Below are 7,134 nucleotides of genomic sequence, written 5' to 3'. Positions count from 1 at the left end.
TATCATACAACGCTTCAAACAGTGTCATCTGGATAGTCGAATGAAAGCTGTTGTTGTAGACAAACTCTACCAATGGCAGATGGTCCTCCCAACTGCCTCTGAAATCCAATTCACACGATCTCAGCAAATCCTCTAGAGTCTGAATGGTCCGCTCTGACTGTCCATATGTCTGCGGATGGAAAGCTGTACCGAAATGGAGCTGAGTGCCCAAGGCCTGCTGCAGACTCTGCCAGAAACGTGACGTTAACCGGGGGTCTCTATCCGAGATAATACTCAAAGGAACACCATGTAATCCGAGAATCTCTCGGCTAAACAGATCTACCAATCGATCCAGGAAATCTGTCCTCCGAATCGCTAAAAAGTGCGCGGATTTGGTTAATTGATCAACGATTACCCAAATCGTGTCATGGCCTCGTCATGTCCTCGGCAAACTCACCACAAAGTCCATAGTAATGTATTCTCATTTCCACTCAGGAATAGAAATCTGCTAAAGTAAGCCGGCAGATCTCTGATGCTCAGCCTTCACTTGCTGACAGACAAGACATCTAGCTACAAAATCCGCGATGTCTTCCTTCATGTCGTTCCATCAATAGAAACACCTCAAATCTTTGTACACACGGGTACCGCCTGGGTGGACAGCAAATCATGAGCGATGAGCTTCCGGAAGTAACTCCTATAAGACCGGATGAGACTGAAGTACGCATAATCTGCCTCGGAAGTGTATAACACCCTCCTCGTCTCGTGTGAACTCGGTCTGCTACCCGGAAGCTATCTGGCTGCAAATAAACTGCAAATACTGATCAGCAGCCTAGGGCTCTTGGATCCTCGTCCTGATCGACGACTGAGCAACCATGGTAACCAGAGTACCCTGCTCTGTCTGTCCTATCCCCTTAAGGCCCAAATCGGATAAACCTTGAATCAAGTCTGTGACCACAACTCGGTGGTAAGCTAAAGTCCCTCTGGACTTCCTGCTAAGTGCATCGGCAACCACATTAGCTCTCCCCGGGTGATAGCTAATGGTACAATCATAATCCTTCAGGAACTCCATCCATCTCCTCTGACGGAGATTAAGTTCCTTCTAAGTAAACAGATATTTGAGACTCTTATGGTCAGTAAGAATCTCAAATGTAACGCCATATAAATAATGTTGCCAAATCTTCATGGCAAAAATAATGGCGACTAGCTCCAGATCATGTACAAGGTAGTTCTTCTCATGCTCCTTCAACCGACGAGAAGCATAGGAGACTACTCTATCGTGCTGCATCAGAACAGCGCTCAAACCCTGAATAGATGTGTCGGTGTAGAGGACATATCCGTCCTCTCCAGAAGGTAAAACCAAAACTGAAGCCGACACTAATCCCCGCTTCAGCTCCTGGAAGCTGGTCTCGTAGTCCTCGGACCACGTGAACTTCATGCCTTTCCTGGTCAGGCGTGTCAGTGACATAGCTATCCGAGAGAAACCCTCAACATATCTCCGGAAATATCAAGCCAAACAAAGGAAGTTGCGAGCCTCCTCTATAGACTTCATCTACTCCCAACGGTAACAACCTCTATCTCCTGTGGAACCACGATATACTCCTACTGGTGACCGTGTGTCTCATACATCTCATAGAAGACAACCAAAATACGCACTACTGATCTTCATATATAGATGTTCTCGTCGAAACATCTCTAGAACTATGCAAAATGGTGTACGTGACTCACCTCAGATCCGAAATAGATCACAACATCGTCACCAAAGACAATGGAAACCGATCCAAACATTCTAGAAATACCAGAATCATCGAGTCCCTGAAAACATCTAAGGCACTGTAAGCCTATATGGTAAAACCAAGAACCCATAATGTCCGTACTATAGACATTCCTAATCATAAGGTCCCCGATAATAAGTCTGAGATCTAATCACCAACAGTATATAAATCATCCAAAGAATAAATCCTCCAGTGTGAGAGCAACGCTCCATCACACGAAATACCACATATGTGGGAGCAACGCTCTACTACAAGAAATCCTCCATATATGGGAGCAACACTCCACCATAAATAATCCGTAATATGTATCTGCAATAAATATAGGAGCAAAGCTCCGCTACAAGTAATCCGCAATATGTGGGAGCAACGCTCCACCACAACAATCCAAAATATGTGGGAGCTACGCTCTACCACAAACAATACCTAAGTGACCAAGGCAAATAACTATTTAGCTAGTGACTGCACGAGATCACTCTACCACAGGTCGTTGTGGGCAGTCAAGGGTATAACAACCTAGTAAGCAAATCAAATTCATCGTCAACTCTATCAACATCCTAGTGGGTCATCTACCAATATATAGGAGAATTAATTGACAGGTAACACAACAAATAATATAATATAGGCACTCCACATAAGTAGAATCATCATGATGCTACCAACAATACACCTGACACACGTGCACACACAACATAGGTATGCTCGACATAATCCTCCTATTATTGTACACTAATCATATACACAACTAAGGTATAAACCATCGTGATACCTCCAACAATGCATACCGAACCCGTGTGCATATAACAACATAGGTATAATCGACAATACACCTCAAACAACACTCACATGACATATATACACATATGCCAAGAGTATAATCAACATACACTTCCAATAAGACATACTATACCCAGGTGCACTCACAAATCACACATAATCAACAAGATATTTCAGATACCACACCAAACACATATGTATATATCACAACACCGATGTAGTCGACAAAATACTTCCAATATGACACTCAAACACATACCTCTAACCACTCGGATATAATCTACTAGAAACCCACAATAATCATCATCTGGACAAATATACACTCACTACATACAATTTAACCGTCTATCATAGAACTCCTACCACACATAACAATCATATGTACACGCAACAAAGATAGACATAATCAGCATATTTGACCCAATCAACCTAGCATTCTGAAACTGTAGGGTCACCTTCTTAGTTATCCAACTAGTTACATACAGTCAAAAATTAAAGTCCACATGGAATAGGATACATCGATCCACTATAGACTGACCCAAATCGACAATGGTATACTGTCAATTCAGTCTTTTCCACGTCAGTACAAAACATGTACTCAAATGTGCTCTAGATACCAAACTAAGCACAAATAACCCAAAGATTCGAACCTCTAAAATAGAGTATGACTGTCCTCTACTGATCAAACCAACAAAACTAAATCAGTCATCTACTAACTAATCAAGAATATCTTAACCCTCCACAAGCAACTAAGGTATATCAATATATAACTACCCAAATCAACAAGTGTAAATCAGACTCCTACTGACCGATCTAACAAGAGTAAACCAATATTTACTGATGAAATTAACTAAGATAACATGGTATACTACTGGCTAGGTCAACATAAATAGGTAGATACTATCCACTACACAGCTAATAATAACAGAGGTTGGTATGTGCCTCGATCTTCTAACCAACTAATCGTAACAGAAGCTAAAACTACTGGGGGTATGACATGTAAAATCACCAAAGCCTATAATCCTTAATCTCTATTAAGGTCCACCATAATCAGTGATTTACCTAACACATAAAATATATGCTATATCAACTCGTCAGGTACTAATAAAGAATGCTAATACATGTCATAAACTGTAATGGTCAACGGTGCATATACTAACAAAAAGGTAGGATAACAATATACCAACATACCTCCTATAGCTTGGAGATGTCCTGCTGTTGCCAGGTCCCAAAATCCGAAAAGTCACATCGAGAAGACGAAAACACGAAATCCGAAACACATAAAAAATAAGACTCGTAAGCCGAGCTCTGATACCCAATAAATTGGTATCAGATAAATCTCAAAAATCCAGAACACATAGAAAGTATCGTATACTCGCTCTGATACCACTAAATTGTCACGCCCCGAGGGAGTCCCTGTCCGAAGAAATTTCGACAGCATCTCCCCTGTACGGGTGACAATCTGAAACATTTATACAAAGCCCTCCGGGCCACATATACCTCGGCCAACACGGCCGGAACAATAACGGAAATAAAAATATAACACAAAGTCATCCACGCAGTTTATATCATCAGCCCACTCGGCTGGAACAAAAATCCAATACACAACAGAAAAATGATAGAAAACCAAATTACACGACATGTTAGCCGGCTAGGATTACACCACACCACAAAACACCACTCCGGACACAAAACCGGAACACAAAGCTAAGTACACAAATACATATACCAAAAATAACAATAAACAAAGGCAGAGATAGGTCTTCTGATGTGACGTGGGGACCGGCAAGCAGGATACTCCAAGCGACTCCATAAACAACCTGGTACCTGAAAAAGATAGTGTCCATGGGGTGAGTTCAACAACTCAGCAGATACCTAGTTGACATGTATAGTAAACTATAACAAATAGTAATAACTATAGAGTACAGTCTCATGAACAAAAGAAGGTAATGCATAATAGAAAAGGCTGAAGAGTACTGTACTCACCAGGGCCACCTATCAGAATAATCAGGTCGTCAGACTGGAAGTGTCATAAATCCTATATGCATGTCAAACATATGCATCCATCCAAATGCAGCATATAAGTGCAGCAAACACAAGCAGTAAATGCATAAATGCGTATGATGCCAATGATGCGTCCTGGTCACCCCTGACGCCAGTCAGTCATCTCACACACAATGGTGAGACCGAGTGGGTAGGGCTGTGACAACCGTGCACTCTACCATTACTACACCTGATGAGTGAGTGAGTGGACGGGATGCTGTCGGAGTACTCTTGTCCTCTGACCCCAAATCATAAATAGGGGAGCTCAATGCTCTCATCTCCCGGTACACGATGACGGGAAGGTATCTCTGCCGGCTACCACGCTGAGTCACCTGACCAACGGAGCCAAACAGAGTCCACCGTCTGTCGGCTACCTCACTGCTACACTAAATGCCAGCGGATCCAAACAGAGCGGAACTGTCTGCCGGCTACCATGCTGAGTCACTTAACCAACAGAGCCAAACAGCAGAACCGCCACACACCTGCCTGATATACCACTAATCCATGAGTGGTTGTGCAGTACATGTAACTGGCGATGTGCTCAACCATAGTGGAGCCGACAATCGCGCAGCATACAATCATGATGCATGACACTAAGCATAGCAATAAACTAATCAGCATAATCATATCCATAAATATAAAATGAGTACCGTAATATCGATGGTCAAATATGAAGATCTAAAGTACACAGGTCAGATAGGATATCAAAAACCTAGGTCCTGAACACAACAAGCATGGTATGTGTCACGCCCTAGAGGAGTCTCTGTCTGAAGAAATTTCGACAGCACCTCACCTGTACGAGTGACAATCTGAAGCATTTCTACAGGCATAATATACATCGGCCACAGGCGGCTGGAATATACACACAACCACGCAGTTATATATATATATATCATCAGCCCACTCGGCTGGAACAAAATATAAAACACAGCAGAAAAATGATAGAAATCCAAAATACATGTCTGCTAGCCGGCTAGGCTTACACCACTCAACAACACAATACTCCGGAAACAAAATCGGAACACAAAGTCAAATACACACATACCATATACCACGATAAACATAAACAAAATGCGAAGACTGGTCTTCTAATGTGATGTGGGGACCGGCAGTCAGGATACTCCAAGCAACTCTATAAACAACCTGCTACCTGAAAAAAAATAGTGTCCACGGGGGTGAGTTCAACAACTCAGCGAATACCAATAGATATGCCTAGTAAGATATATCTAACAGCAATAAACATGGAATACAACTTCCTAATCATATATAGGAAATATGCCAAACTGAAAGGTAACTGAGGAAGTTGTACTCACCAGGAACTCCTATCCAGACAAAAGGGTCGTCAAACCGAAAGTATCAATAATCCTGTATGCAGGTCAAAGGTATGCATCCAACCAAAATGCAGCAACCAAATGCAGCAAACACAATCACAAGAATATAAATGCATCAATGCATATGGTGCTAATGATGCGTCCTGGTCACCCCTGACGCCAGTCAGTCATCTCACACATAAATGGTGAGACCGAGTGGGTAGGGCTGTGACAACCGTGCACTCTGTCGCCCTGATGAGTGACCGAGTGGGCGGGATGTTGTCGGAGTACTCCCTGACCCCAAATCATAAATGGGGAGCTCAATGCTCTCATCTCCCGGTACATGACTGCCGGCTACCACGCTGAGTCACCGACCAACTGAGCCAAACAGAGTCCACCATCTGCCGGCTACTACGGAGCCAAACTGTCTGCCGGCTACCACGCTGAGTCCTCAGACCAAAGGAGCCAAACAGCAGAACCGCCACACACCTGTCTGATATACCACTAACCCATGAGTGGTGGTGTGTGCAGTACATGTAACTAGCGATGTGCTCAACCATAGTGGAGCCGACAATCGCGCAGCATGCAATCATGATGCATGACACTAAGCATAGCAATAACCTGATCAGCATAACCATATCCATATACATAAAATGAGTATCATAATATCGATGGTCAAATACGAATATCTAAAGTACATAGGTCAGATAGAATATCAAAAACCTATGTCCTGAACATAATAAGTATGGAATATCCTGATCAGCATAGAAAAATTCATATATACATAATATGGGTACCACAGTATTAGTAGGTCAAATCCACGGATCTAGGGTATACAGGTCCTCTATGGTATAACAACCCAGATCCTAAACCTATCCCCCTTTCATAGCATATGTACCAACAATATGCACAGATCAAAGCCACAAGGTCTAGGTACACGAATCATATATGATATACTAATAGAAATACACAATCCAGGCGTGGCATAAAACCTAAGTATCAGATAATTTGGATACACATGCCAGAAACAAACATCCAGAGCCTAGTCCTAACCTCGGTAAAGCATGGTATGTCACTCTAGAAACTAAGATACTCATGGTAATAAAGTACTCATGGCAACAAGATATTCATGGTAACAAATCACGAGATATAAGTATGAATACTTCACAGGCGACAAATCTAACATGCTATGGATATCAAACAGTGACATACCAAAGGCAAACATGTTCATTGCTTGTAGTTATAAAATACTATGC

This window comes from Zingiber officinale, chromosome 1A (genome assembly GCF_018446385.1).
Source record: "Zingiber officinale cultivar Zhangliang chromosome 1A, Zo_v1.1, whole genome shotgun sequence".
Lineage (NCBI taxonomy): Eukaryota > Viridiplantae > Streptophyta > Magnoliopsida > Zingiberales > Zingiberaceae > Zingiber > Zingiber officinale.
This window is presented reverse-complemented; position numbering follows the sequence as displayed.